Source organism: Lepidochelys kempii, chromosome 6 (genome assembly GCF_965140285.1).
Source record: "Lepidochelys kempii isolate rLepKem1 chromosome 6, rLepKem1.hap1, whole genome shotgun sequence".
Lineage (NCBI taxonomy): Eukaryota > Metazoa > Chordata > Testudines > Cheloniidae > Lepidochelys > Lepidochelys kempii.
Genome location: NC_136385.1, coordinates 134,399,344 through 134,411,985, shown reverse-complemented (window position 1 = coordinate 134,411,985; position 12,642 = coordinate 134,399,344). Strand labels below are relative to the sequence as shown.

General features: G+C 43.8%; 1 protein-coding gene across 5 annotated transcripts in view; it reads left to right on the top strand.

Moving 5' to 3' along the window:
• Positions 1-12,642, top strand: part of LRFN5 (leucine rich repeat and fibronectin type III domain containing 5) — a 161,313-nt gene that overhangs the window by 52,866 nt on the left and 95,805 nt on the right. The window lies entirely within an intron of this gene.

Genomic DNA, 12,642 nt, shown 5'->3' with positions numbered 1-12,642 from the left:
TGGGGCTCACTTTGGGTAATAGATCCATTTTGAAAAACCTGGGATTGGCTTTATTATCGTGTGCCCCACTGAGTGCCATACACAACGAGTAAAAGCGAAATTTGGAGTAATGGCATTACAAGTGAGGCCTCCGTGTATAAACTTCTTGTAATTAGTTACTACCCAGGACTGTCCATCCTTATGGTTGTCACCATTTGGAAAGCTTTCCCGGGCAGGAGACAGGAGCAGCTGGCTTCTCTGTCTCATTGTGCTAGGCTGAGCCACACACTGGAGTTGCAATCCCTAGCATCCCTAGCAGAACAAGCTGGGTGCGGTGCTCTTCATGTTTGCATTGCTGAGTGATACACCAGTAGTTGACATAGATCCAGTTGTTTATTCTAAGTGCTGCTGTCCAGATAACCTACTGAGTGGATAGTAACCAATTTATCAAATATTGCTGTGTCACGATCCGGTATTGGTCGTGATACCACAAAAGAAATGTATGTGGAACCAGATACTGAGCAACACTGTTGTGAACAACATATTCCTTGATTAGCATGTCACTAGCCCCAAATTATGACTGGTTCTAAAGGGAATATGTCTGCAAGATTCAACGGGTTGCCAGTTACCCATATTTTGGTTACACGCTCAGCTAACTTGTATGGCCCTGACTGTTCACCACTAACATCATTTTCCTTTTTCTGTGTTCCCTAATGAATTGGTTATGGCAGTTAACATGTATTTTATGGTAATTACCATGTAACTCCCGTAAGCAGTATAAATAATTTCTTTATGAAACCGGTTTTTGTTTGCCTTCACATTGTTTACTGCAACTAGTTTGTTAATTTTTACTTGTGTTTGATTCGACAGTGTAGCAAAGTCCTGCACATTGTAAATGGTGTTCTGTTTCTCAGTAGCCAGGCCCTCAATACCATGAATTATAGGATTAGGGACGGTGTCCACTGCTTGAAGTCTCATAGACTCATTGACTTTATGAGGACTATCATGATCATCTAATCCAACCTCCTGCATGTTGCAGGCCCCAGACTCCACCTGCTCCTGTAACAGACCCCGAACCTCTGGCTGAGTTAGTGACATCCACAAATCATGGTTTAAAGACTTCAAGTTGCAGAGAATCCACCATTTACACTAGTTCAAACCTGCAAATGACCTGGGCCCGAGGCTGCAGAGGAAGGCGAAACCCCCAGGGTCTCTGCCAATCTGACTTGAGGGGAAATTGCTTCCCAATCCCAAATATGACTATCAGTTAGACCCTGAGCATGTGGGCGAGACCCTCCAGGCAGACACCTGAGAAAGAATTCTCTGTAGCAACTCAGAGCCCTCCCCATCTTGTGTCTCCTCTCTTGCTGTTGGAGATATTGGCTACTAGCAGTTGCAGATCGGCTGCATGCTGTTGTAGGCAGTCCTATCATACCATCCCCTCCAAAAACTTATCAAACTCAGCCTTGAAGCCAGTTAGGTTTTTTGCCCCCACTGCTCCCCTTGAAAGGCAGTTCCAAAATGTCACTCCTCTGATCGTTAGAAACCTTCACCTAATTTCAAGCCTAAACTTGTTGATGGCCAGTTTATATCCATTGTTCTTGTGTTCACATTGGCACTTAACTTAAATAACTCCTCTCCCTCCCTGGTATTTATCCCTCTGATGTATTTATAGAGAGAAATCATAGCTCCCCTCAGCCTCCTTTTGGTTAGGCTAAGCAAGCCAAGCTCCTTGAGTCTCTTCTCACAAGGTAGGTTTTCCATTCCTTTAATCATCCTAGTAGCCCTTCTCTGCACCTGTTACTGTTTGAATTCATCCTTCTTAAACATGGGAGACCAGAACTGCACACAGTATTCCAGGTGAGTTCTCACCAGTGCCTTGTATAACGGTATTAACATTTCCCTGTCTCTACTGGAAATACCTCGTCTGATGCATCCTAGGACTGCATTAGGCTTTTTCATGGCCGGAATAGTTAATGTGAAGTTATACATCTAAATATATGTTTTAATATTACCCCTGTTCTAAATAGATATTCCAGATTCAGATAAATTTGAAATGTAACCAATAATTCCAATAAGATTTTGGAGTCTCCTATTTTGAAAGATACCAGACCACATAATAGTCTTTTGCCCAGCCATTGAGTCATGTGCATGTAGGGTGACCAGATGTCCTGATATTATTGGGACTATCTTGATATTACAGGCTTTATCTTATACATGCTACTATGCCACCCTCCCACCACCCCCAAGAAAGTGTCACGATTTTTCACACTTGCTTTGTGGTCTCCTATGTGCATGTTCTTGATAAGTAGCTAGTATATTAGCTTACACAGAAGTATACAGTAAATATCCATTTGCTTTTACACAATAACCAAACCCACTGAGAGAGACTTAAAGCTCCAGGTATATGAATGCACTCACTTTGTTTAACAATCTACAGTTTCAATCACAGTTAGACCTGGCGTGGCTAGTGGTTTTTACAATGTCTCCATAGCAGATTGCGCACAGAGAAATTGTCCGTAGATGGTAGACTAAAGTGGAGCTGACCAGTCTGTTATTTACAACAGACTATTTAAAATAAATGAATTAGACTCGAGTAGATTCCCGCCCATAGGAAATAAAATGTAGCATTACTGACTCTGGGTTCAAACCTACGCTCCTGCAAAGGCGGAAAGCCATGTGAGGCCAGCGGGAAGGTGGCCTGTATAAGGAGTGTAGGTTTAACACCTAAGTAACAATGTCTAGGGAGTGGCCACGAGATTCCTGCGTCATCAGACGGAGAATTGTCGGGTTAGTGGCACTTGCAGCAGGGAAGGAGCAGCCTGTGCCACTTCCTGGGTCCCGCTGCCCCTCGCCTGCCGGAGACACCATGGGGCGCTGGGCATGTGGCGTCAGAGGAGCCATGTTCTGAGCTGGTCGTTGCTGGGACGATGAAAACACCCAAGTGTGAGGGTTTGTTTGTTTTAATCTCCAGTCATTTCTGGTACATCTGTGACCTGTGACCCTGCAGGAGTGTCTCTTCCGGCTGGCTCTTTGGGTTCTGTGGCCGGTGGGTGCCCTGAGGAAGAGGAAACACTTGGGGGAAAAGAAGCCAAATGATTTCAGTCAGGATCATCTTTGTCGGTGTCTGTCTCCCCTGAGGGTTTTGCGGCTGCCTGCTATTGCACTATGTTAAATAGCCTGGCAACAAGTCCAGGTCCCTAGCGGACTCCACTGCGTCTCTGGCTCTCCTCCTGTCTCAGGTTCTGGGCACTCTGCTTGGGGCAGGGCCCCGGTCTGCTTCTGCTGAGCTCAATAGCAGACAGTCCTATGACATCGCTGGGACCTTTTGCTTTATAACGAAAACTGCCTAAAACCACCATGCAACCAGGTTCACTCAATGAGCTGTAAAGGCTCTAAAGTGCCTGGACAAGATGATGATGGTTACAAAGGCCTTTTATGAAAACCCGCCCGTCTGATACATCAGGAAAAATACTTTGGTGGGCAGAAATCATTCACTGTTAGGAACTGTCCTGATGCTGGATCACCTTTGCAAGGGAAAATGAATATTCTTATTGAGTGCTTTGATTCCCAGAAGTCTGGGAACTTTTTGCCATCAGCTGCCTTTAGGTTAGCACTGGGGTTCATTGTGCATGAGATTTTCCCTATATAAAGTTTGTGAGACCTTTTTTGGGGAAGATCGGAGAGAAATCTGAATATTCCAGGCTGTGGCCATAAAGGGAAATTACAGGGCAGAATGTTTGTGCCTCACTCTCACCTTCTCTGACGTGTGGAGGCCACAAACTGTACTGGTCCCCTGTGACCTGTGCCCCTACAAGAGGCATTCGGGAGCAGGGCTGAGGTCTCTGTGTCTGAGCACCGACAGCCCCCTGCCTCCAGTGAGCTGCGCCTGCAAGGATGGCTCCTGGCAGTTTGCCTAGGGGTGGTTGGTCTGGGTCTATGCCTGCATGAATGCTGATGTTCCTGTGCGTGTGTCTAAGAACACTGAGAGCCTGAATTTAGCACTTGAGATGTAAGAACAAGCGATTAGAGTTTGTCATGCCCTGAGATAAGGTGGGAAGTAGGACAGCCTCCCACAGAACCCAACAGAGCCCAGAGATCAGGGCGGCTGTCCTCAGTGAGTCACCCCCTGAGGCCACCATTCTGCTCAGAGCAGTCCTGTCCTCTCACCTGTAGTCAATACGTAGAATGATTGTAAGCTATAGGAACACATCCCAAAGCCACAGGATTTAAGTTTAATTTTTACGGCCTGATTCTGCAAACTCCTGAGTAAAATTGAGGTCTATGGGACTGCTCATTCGAGTCACATGTGTAGGTGCTTGTGGGGCTGGTCCTTACATTGTAAGTATTTTGAGACAGGGAATGTCTTCGTCCGTGTCTGTTGTATAGCACCTAGGAAAATCGGGCACAGATCCTGCCGAGAGTAGAATTATGAAATAATAATAACGATCACAGGTATGGCACGCAGACTAGATTATTCTGACGTACCAAACTTATAAAATGAAATAAATACTTTTAGTTTTGCTCATCTTTGTACTTAAATGGAGTACAATAGGAGAAAGGCTGGGGCTTCATAAGTGTCCCAGTTAAAGTTTTTGTTTACTGAGTTCACATACTAAAACCTTGCAACAGAAACACCCTTGATCAATTTTTGATGGTGCAATTAAAATCTAAAATTTTCTTCCTTGCTAAAGCTTTAAGTATGTCTCTTATCTATGATGCTCAGAAGTGTTGCTGAGTTAAGAACATAGGCACCAAGAGACCAATAAAATTCTCTGGCGTAGAAAAGATAGCTATAAAACCTGTAAATCTGCTCAATCTCACAATGCGGAGCTGATAGAGTTTTTATACACGCCAGAGTAAAGGGGGGGAAAGAATCTTTCTGGGATAATTATACTTGCTAAGAAAGGTGCCTTGAAAATGAACTAAGGGTTTGGGATGTTTTCCCATTCCAAAAATGTTTCTCACAGATTTTGACCCTGTCTAGTTAAAAAGAAGCCTGCTTTGGGTTTTTTTGGTTTTGTTTTTTTTCCCCAGTTCTCCTGGTTAGATGTTTGATGTGTCTTCTTGAAAGACAGAGAAAGATAGAGTACTTTTCTGTGAGCCCTTCCTGGATTAATTAAAATGATTTGCAATAATTAATTTCAGAAACTGTAACGCAGAGATTAGGTTAGGGTCTCTAATAATAATTACTCTAGATCCTGTGCATTGTTCAGTTAAGTTACTAACCAGTCACCCCTTTCTGAAGGACTGGGCTGCCCTTCTGTTGAAGGAACTGACCTTAATTTCAGCTGGATACTTTATTAATTAATAACCCCAGTGCTTAATGACCAGTAAACACTTATGTAGATTCTTATCCTGCCTAGACTAAACAACAAGGTTTATTTATGTGATGTAATATAGGGTGGAAAAATAGCTAATTAACAAATGAAGTCATGATGCAGTCACTTAGTCAAATACCTATTTAAAACTGTCAGAATAAAGCAGCTTTTCCTGGTTCAGTCCGACAGTGAGGCACAGATGCAGTCCCAGTCTCCTGGGAAATGCGGGTCTCCTCTTTGCCCACTCTGAGCAGAACGGGTGTGGCAGCATGTGTTGTAATTCAGGGAGAATTCCAACAGCCTCCTTATTTAACCTCCTTTTTTCCTGCAGTTGCACATAATTTTCTGAAGCGAATTTCTTTCTGGCTGACATTTGGTCACGCTTTGTCTAAGCCCTGAGGAGAACATATTTAAGTTTCACAGTGATTTTTACATTCTGTGGCCCTGATCCTAGGTCAATGTAAGTCTTTTAGTTAAATTTCAGACTTTATGTACGTAAAAATAACCCAGTTTCAGGAGCAAATAAAATCCTAACCATGATCTAGGTCAAATATTAGATAATGTTGGTAAATTTGTCAATCATTCCACAGAAAAGGAGAAGGATTCTATAACTGTAACTCTTATGTTGAAAGAAAGAGGATGATGAAATCTTACAAAGATAATGAGATTGTTTCTGTTGTAGGGAGGATATTAAATAGCGTCTGTTAAAGTAAAACATTTTTAAATTGGCAGGACTGCTTAACTTGCATCCAGGAGTATTAAAGGAATTGGCTGAGGAGCTCTCTGTCAGAGTTCAGGGCAACTGAACCTGTATTCCCCTTCAGTTATCCAGCAAGGACACGTGCTCCTAGGCTTCTGGCTCCCCAGCCATCACCTCTCTTGGGCAGTCACACGCCTTTCTCCCTGCTGACTGGGATATTTCCAGGCTGCACAGCTCCCAGCCCATGCTGTGAATCTCTCAGCAAAGTCAGACTGCCTAAACGGGCCTACTCCGTGTTTCTCTTTAGGGACCGTAAACAGTATAATTGTCACAGTTAAGTTACCATACAGCTCTTTCTAAGCAAGCGCATTTATTCTTAAGGTAAAAGAATTACAGGGGAAACATATTAAAAATAATAAAAGGCCCTACATGCATGCTACACAGCTTAGCAGAGATTGCCCCAGCTCCAACAAGGGCTGGCAGGTGAACAATCCTTCAAACCCCAACCAGGGTTTTTCCTGTGGTTAAAAGATCATCACTTCTTTGGCTCAGAACACTTCCCTTCCCCGGTTAGTCTGTGAGTTATTTCTTTTCGCTGTTTGGGCCTTTTGATCCTGGGAGCTGGTAATGCATAGACAGAGGTCCCCTCCCTAGGGTGAAGCTGCTAAAGGATGGGTCCATTGGTGGGTATTTGGCATTCTTCTCCTTCCCAGTATTTCCTAGGAAACCCACTCAACTAACATTGCATTCTTGTCTTAGCCCATTGTTTACAAGAGTCCTCTGAAGCTTGTAACACTTCCCAGGCTTTCTATTAGTCACATCTCCTGGACGAGTTGCACACAATCTCACAATGACGTATAAACATGTGCATTTTTAGTACAATGAGCCGCTAAGTGACTTAAATGTAATTCCATAAGGTTTAGCTTCATGCAGGACATTTTGTCCAGGGTACTGAGGAAATTGCTCTGAACCACTAAAACTGATTTTTAACAAATCCTGGAACATTGAGGAAGTTCCAGAGGACTGGAAAAAAACAGCTTAATGTTGTGCTAATATTTAAATAAGGGTAAATAGGGTCTCCCAGGTAACTAGAGGCCTAGCACCGCTGTCAGGCAAAATCACGGAGAGGCTGATAATGGAGTTACAGGATCAGTAAAGATTTGAAGGGTGGGAATATAATTAATGCCCGTCCACATGGTTCTGTTGAAAATTGGTCTTGTCAAACAAACTGTATATCATTTTTTAATGTGATTATAAGTTTGGTTGACAAAGGTAACTGTGTTGATATTATATATTTTGACTTCTTAGGAGATTCAACTTTGTCCTTCATGACATTCTGATTGGGGAAGACAAAGAACACCCGAGCACTATATAAAATCAATATGCATCGAATAGTATCCCAGTGAAGATGTTTCTAGTGGGGTCCAGCAGGGATCCGTGTTCAGCCCAATGCTATTCAATAGCTTTATCTACAGTTATAAGGTAGGCAACTGCATCTAGGAAAACAGCGACAGAAACAACCTAAGGGGTCCTGGTACGTACTGGTTGAAAACAAGTGTCCTTTGTGCTGGTGTAGCTAAGAGGGCAAACACGGTTGCTGGATGCATAAGCAGGGGAATATCAAGTAGGCAAAGGGAGGTGACATTGCCTCTGTACATGGCATTACACTATTACTTGCCCCTCCTGGAATACTGTGCCCAGTTCTGGAGTTCACATTTCAAAAGACAGGGCTCTGTACAGCGGAGGGTTCCCTGTCTGCAGCAGGGTGTTACCGCCTGTTCTGTATGGCCACCAAGCTGTGAGCTCTGCTGGCTGCTCCCTCTGGGGAGAGAGCGAATCGGCTTTCCGCACCCTCCTGGCAGGGAATTCTGCCAGCAGCTGCCCAGGTTTCCCCAGGACGCTTGCTCCGAGGCGGGGCAGATCAGCTCTGCCATTACCCCCTCCCAGCAGCCTGGAGCCTCGCACATCGCTGCCCTTCTACTTGCTGCAGGGCCGCCAGGACGGCCGACACCCTAGGGCCTGAACCAGGGCCCTCCAGAGTTAAAAGCATGAGCTGCTGGAGCTTGAGCTGAAGAGTCAAGCCCCTGGATGTGGGGGCGGTAACAACCCCTATCCTCTGTGGATCAGCACGGCAGGGCCCGTCACATACCCTCACGAGGGGTTCCACAAACACGCCCCTTCACCCGCCTGCCTCCTCCCACGTGCTCCATCATATAGAGGGGTGGGGCAGTTTGTGTGCAGATTTGTCCTTGTCTGGAAAGCAAACAGAGCCAAATGCTGTAGGGAGGGGGGCCCAGGCCAGCATCTGGAGCAGTGTCGGATCTGTTGAATGGGTGAAGCTCGTTAGCTAGGAGGGACCAGAAGAGTTTATCAAGAGAGATTCATTCAGAGTCCGAATGCCACTTGCCACTCACTTGTGTTGAGTGAAGGACCCAGCCTAGCCTTGGATAGTTTCTTAATGGTATTGGACATGCAGAATTCTTTTTGTATCATCATTCTGACCAGTGGGCAACTCTCTGTCATTGATGGGTTTCTGGGAGAAAGAGGGTATCGTCAGGACAGTTGAGACAACACAACAGATTAATTAGACAGTAAAATGCTAATATCTGTTCAGGGGAGCTGAGCTCATTATGTGCCCCTAAGTTTAAGTTTATTAAAACTCCTTTCTCTGTGGCTTATTAATTTTTGATGACTTAAGATAAATTGCACTGAGCCCAAAAATAAATTAAAATAAGTGCTTATAAATCATTTATCATTCTTGGCTTCTGCCAAATAAATTTCCATTTCAACTCTTGTCCTTGTTTTGTTACATGTATTTTACCTATGCTGAATTTTTTTATTGTGATAAAAATACTTTATCTTCTTGGGATTCCTTGACTTACTGTCTTCAGTATTTATGAGGCTTTTGTACCCTGAGACCATTCCAAGTATTGTCTATAGTAGTATGAGCTTGCAGTGAGTCACCTGATCTATCAATGAAATGGTTTGGCCCAGATAGCAAACAAATACTCCTCCTGAAGAGAAAGCTACACATAGATACCAGGGTTAGCTTATGTTAAATTAAACTTGAGAAAGAAGGTGAAAAATAAAACCCCAGCTTGTTTTATGATACAAATCCACAAATGATGCCACAGGCAGGTATGTGGAGAGTCATAATAAATGTTCATCTGTTCTTGTATCATTTATGTGTATGAACGAATAGAGCCACTAGGAGAAGAATAGACCTCAGTTAATCCTATATTTATTGCAAGACATTTTATTAAGATAATAAATAACACTCAACTAAATCAGCGTTAGTTTTTGGATTGAATTTTGCAAAGTGTGCATACATGAGGCAGTGGGACTGCAAACTAGTTTTACAGCATTTAGACAAAACCCACTAAATATTTAGATTTGGAAGTTTAATTATGTTAAAAACAAGGTTTAATTTTCTTGTATATACTATTCAGAATCTCATGGTTAGTTTTGTGAACTTTCTTCTATTTTCAGAATATCGCATTCAGATCATACTTATGTTTTAAAAGTAGTAAATAGAGATTTGATTTAAATTTAATACATAACATAAGAGATTGTTGGTGCAAGTCATATTTGTACACGTAGGATACGCCTGGCATTTTCGCTTCTTTCATTCACTCATCTCTTTCTTATCGTGGACCAATACTGTTCTGGAAGAGTGTTGGCTGCGCTGACTTCTTAGCAACATGCATATGAAGTATGGCCCCAATCTTGGAAATAAATTATGCACATATTTAAATGGAACTATTCAGATGTCTGAAGCTAAGTACATGCATAAGTGTTTGCAAACCCTGTCTCTGTGGCCATATAGTGGAATTCAGATCAGGTCTGGATCAATCAGTAAGGGCCTGGTCTTAGCACCCTTCCTCGGGACCCTACTCTCAGAGAATTCTAGCGTGAGGGAGGATGGCAGAACTGGACTCTAAATGTTTCCCTACTTAAATCATGTTTACAGTGAGTTATTATGGGGAAAGAAATGGAGTCCCAGGCTACCGGCATGGCACATCACAAAACAATCAATTAGTCTGGACATGAACAATGTACATATCTATCTAGCACACTAAATTCGTACATGACCCTATTGCTATAGTATGAGAGTGCCTTCCATAGCCTTGAGCATTCAATAACACTCCCCCTTCCATCCTTTAAGAGGGACAGATGCCAAGAACTAACAAGGCACAAAGTACTTCTTATTGGACAAGAATAATTTCACTATTTCCAGCTGCCAAGGCTTATGCTACGTCCTGTCAGTGCTGCCTAGCTCTCTTGGGCAAACACAAGGTCAAGTTTCCACCACATCTATCTGCACTGTCTGGTTCTACACCTGCTGTATGCCTGGCCTCTTTGGTCCCTTTCATTTTCCTCCTTTGGCTCATATAAATGGCTTCTTATTGCCTTTTATGTCCCTGGCTAGCTATAACTCATGCTGTGCCTTCGCCTTTCTGATTTTCTCCCTACATGCATGTGCTGTTCTTTTCTGCTCCTCCTTTGCAACTCACCCATGTTTCCAGTTTTTGATTTTAGGTGATTAAAGAACTCCTGATGAGCCATGTTGGCCTCTCCCTGTTCTTCCTCTCTTTCCTTTGCATTGGGATAGGCTGCACTTGTGCCTTTATTGTTGTCTCCTTGGGAGCCTGCCAGCTCGGCTGAAATCCTTGATCCCTTAGATTTTCTACCAGTGCCCTGAGCTCGTTAATGTCGGCTCTTTTGAAGTCCATTGTCCTTATTCTGCTCCTTTCACTCATTCCTTCCTGTAGAATCATGAAATCATCATTTCATGGACACTTTCACCCAAACTGCCGTCCACCTTCAGAGTCACATCCAGTTCCTCCCCGTTGGTCAGAACCACGTCTAAAATGGCTGCCACTCTCCTCCCCCGGTACTTCCTTCACTTTCTGAAACAAAAAGTTGTCCCCAAAGGACCCATATGAAATGTTGTGTTTTCCTGTGTTACTTTCCCAACAGATGTGTGGGTAGTTAAACTCCCCCCTTACTGTACCAGCAGCTCTTGTGTTTTGAATCGATCTGTTATTTGTTCTAGAAATGCCTCATCCACCTCCTCGTCCTGATTGGGCAGTCTGTCATAGACCCTTACTATGACGTCACCCCTATAGTTCCCCCCTTTTATCTTTACCAAGAGACTTTCAACTGGTTTGCCTCTCACCTCCTTCCAGGCCTCGGAACATGTGTATATATCCGGGACGTATCATGCAACACCTCCTTCCTTTTCCCTGTCTGTCCTTTCTGAGCAAGCTAGGCCCCTCAGTACCAGTGTTCCAGTCATGCAGTTTATCCTATCACGTCCCTGTGATGCCAATTAAACCATAACTTAGCTTATGTACTAATACTTCCAGTTCCCCCTGTTTATTTCCCGTACTCCTGGCATATTGCCAGGTGCATCCTGGTGTGAATAAGAATACGTGCTGCAGGGTTCCAAAATATTGTGAATGTGAGAGTCCAAAGCCTCCTCCAGACTAGAAGACCCTGAGGTGTTTTAGTTCCTCTAAAGCTGCTGTCTGAGAAGGTTTCACCAGAAAGTGTGCTCATCGGTCACCATTCCCTGCGTGTTCTCACACCTTTCCCGTGGGATGCCCTACTCCTTCCATCTCCTTCCCTGCCCTGCTGTTTATAGCTCACGTCATCCGACTGTTTCCACCGTCATCTAGGTCGCTCATTTGGAAGAAGTGGCTGTTCTGGAGGCAGCATGAGTATGTGGGGGTGGGGAACTGTTCGTAGTCTTTAATGATGGAAAATGTCTCTCTCTTCAGGCTGCAGTCTTCTCCCTGCATCCAGGGTTCAAATGTCAACAAGGCTCATCACCTTGTAGCAATTATCATGTGTTTCTATGAGGTGCATCTGTGCCAGTCACTGTCCACCTCACCCTGATGCTCCTATTGTCCCCAGCCTAATAGTTGCTGCCTTGTTATAAAAATACCACCTAATTAGATGATTTTACTTTCTGGCATTGTTCTGCATTTTCACGAAGAACCTCGAGTGGCAGCAACTGTGAATATTACTCACAAGTGTCAGGTTGATGCCTCGTGACAAGACAGGAGCATTGTTTAAAATTGACATCCGGCAGCCTTGGGCCTCCAGATCAGCTTTGCGTCTATGATGATGAACAGGCTTCCCTGCCGTGTGTTGTTCCTGAGGTCGGTTCATCCCACCCTCCTGAGAGACTAATAACGGGGCTTTGCCAGCAGAGTAAAATGATGCATGTAAAGATTGCTGCAGTGTCACAAATAGATGCTGTACTTAGGAAAGCAAACATCCAGGGTAATTTAATTATATTTTTGTCATGTCATTAAGGTTAGAAATTATGAAGGTTATAAGTCCTGATCAGGACTAGTGTGTAAGATGCAGTAGGCAATGGATAACTTGCTTTCTTTTTTTCTGTTTATTTTTCTTTAAAAGGAGATTACATGTAACACGCTCTTCCTGGTAAATGCTCTGTCGGGTTTGGATACTGATCTGGCCCCCATTCCCGGGGTATTTGGGCACCATCTTTAGTGTATTTATCCTCACAGCTCCTTGGGACGTGGGGATGAGCAACAATCCCCATTCTGCAGCTGGGGAACCGAGGCACAGAGAAGCTAAGGACCAGATTTTTAAAAGGTATTTAGGCAC